The sequence below is a fragment of the Eptesicus fuscus genome, chromosome 2, assembly GCF_027574615.1.
Source record: "Eptesicus fuscus isolate TK198812 chromosome 2, DD_ASM_mEF_20220401, whole genome shotgun sequence".
Classification (NCBI taxonomy): Eukaryota; Metazoa; Chordata; class Mammalia; order Chiroptera; family Vespertilionidae; genus Eptesicus; species Eptesicus fuscus.
In genome coordinates this window covers 11908991-11911160 of record NC_072474.1, presented here as the reverse complement: position 1 = coordinate 11911160, position 2170 = coordinate 11908991, and the positions used below count along the sequence as shown (strand labels likewise).

Below are 2170 nucleotides of genomic sequence, written 5' to 3'. Positions count from 1 at the left end.
CTTCTAGATAACAGTACATAATTCTCACAGAAATATAAAGATAGAATATTTCTAAACTTTAAATTATTGGTTAGCCATATGCATATCCTAATATATAAAAACCCAGGGTCCATAACATCCAAAACGACCGAAGGCTCCACCGAATGCGAGGCTAGGGAGCTGATCAATCAGTGGCAGCGGTGACTGGCGAGCGGCTGAAAGGCAGGCCTCTTGGTCCCTCCTCTCAGCACTCAGACTCCAATCGTTCAGTGGCAGAGGTGGGGAAGCACTGGAGACTGGCCCCCTTAGTAGGCCTGCAGGTTCAATCTCCAGAGGACAGGCCAGGCACCAACGGACCAGCACTGCCGGCACAATCCCAACAGCACTGCCCGCCTCCTGGAACGTGGCCTCGGACACTGCGGCCGCTTCCCCTCCCTAGATGCTCCACAAGGAAGAAAGGATCCCGCCAGCTTCCTCCAGGTCACTTGAGCCTGCCCTGCTCAAGAGGAAGTGTGATCACTGCACATAGAAGAAACTTAGTAAAAAAATAAAAACCGATGACCAAGGGCCCGCCTCCACGAACTCTCAGGAGCCTTCAAGTGCTGAGCACCCCGACTACTTTAGGGGCTTCAGGTGAGCCGGGGACGCATAGGGGTGAGGAAACCTCCCTGGAGGTCGGGTTGTAGTTCTGATCATGGACCCATCCATCCTGCTGGTGGCCAACAGCTGCCTCCATGGAGAATGGGAGAACAAAGAAAGGGGGAGGTTCTGCAAACCCCAGAGGGAATCAGGGTCCCAGGTACTCTGCCCCACCCACTGACACTTTCGGTTTCTCCCCGAGTCAGAGGCGCCACCCAAGAGACCCTGGGTGGGCGCCTGTCGCAGCCATCTCTCCACATTTGCCTATTCGTCTTTATGTCCGCCTCTGTGTCTGTCAGGCTGTCCCCAAGCTTGCCTCCACTTCTAGAACTAAGCTTCTGGTATAGCAACAACCCGCGAACCCTCATCCCTTTCCTATGGAAGAATACTTGCCCCCTCCTCCCTACTTTGTGACTGCTGGGTACCCGGAGCAGGTGCAGCATCCTGGGCTCAGACTAGTGCCAGTGCCTGCCCACATGCCTGCCCCTGCGCCCAGCTTCGCTCTCTTCCCCTCACCCGGTCCCAGTGCCCTGGGGCCTGCTGCCCCCCTCTTGCCACTGCCCAGGTGCCTTCTGGCCTCAAATTCTTGGTGCTGATTGATCAGATCCTGATTCACCAGAGGGCTGTGCGAGTGGAAACACTCCTAGGCTGGGAGACAAGTAACCGGTATGAACTGTGTTCAGGGGTGGACAGCCCTGGGTCAGGCAGCTGAAGAGAGCAACTGCTGTGCACGTCTGTGCTGTGGGCCCACCTGCCCCTCCGCATTCGTCTGGTGGACTCCGGGGACCGAGAGATGGAAGTACAGTTGCCACCAGGCACCACCATTGTCCATGTGCTGCAGACCTGGCATCCCTTCCTTCTAAGTTCTCCATTCAAGATGCTGATTGCCATAAGATCCTGCGAGTGGTGGGGCCCTGCTGGACCTGTGGTTGTGGCACAGGCACCAACTTTGAGGTGAGGACTCAGGATGAGTTCCACAGTGTGGGCCGCATCAGCAAGCAGTGGGGAGTGGGGGTGGGGCGCTGCTCCAAGGAGCCCTCAGGGATGCAGATGACTTTGGCTTACAGTGTCCGCTAGATGTGGACGTGAGAGTGAAGGCTGTAGTGCTGGGAGCCACATTCCTCATTGACTACATGTTCTTCGAGAAGCGAGGAGGCACTGGGTCCTCTGCCATCACCAGTTAGATGGCATCTCAGGGTGAGGACCATCACCTCAGCCAGAACTCAGATGGTCACCTGGCCTGGCCTGGCCCCTCCTCAGAGGCAGCCCCTTTCCTCCATGTTCACTGCAGAGGACAGACAGGGGTGCCTAAGAGGCGGGGGCCATGGTGCCAGATCCCTACTCTCCTCCCCTGGCCTTCTCCACTGTGGCCCCCACAGAAGGCTGTGTATGAGAGCCCTTCCCCTGCTACCTCTCACCTCTGTCTCTGCCATCCCTCAGCACACAGGCATATCGGCTTTCAAACTTGTCCTACTCACTTCCTCTCACCCCCTTCCAGGGCCTCTGCTCTGGATGGGGCCTTTGGAATCCAGGGCTCTGGGGTTTTACAACA

General features: G+C 56.9%; 1 pseudogene; it reads left to right on the top strand.

Moving 5' to 3' along the window:
- The first annotated feature begins 995 nt into the window (after nt 1-995).
- LOC114228098 (phospholipid scramblase 3-like) lies at nt 996-1802 on the top strand (annotated as a pseudogene).
- The last annotated feature ends 368 nt before the right edge of the window (nt 1803-2170 follow it).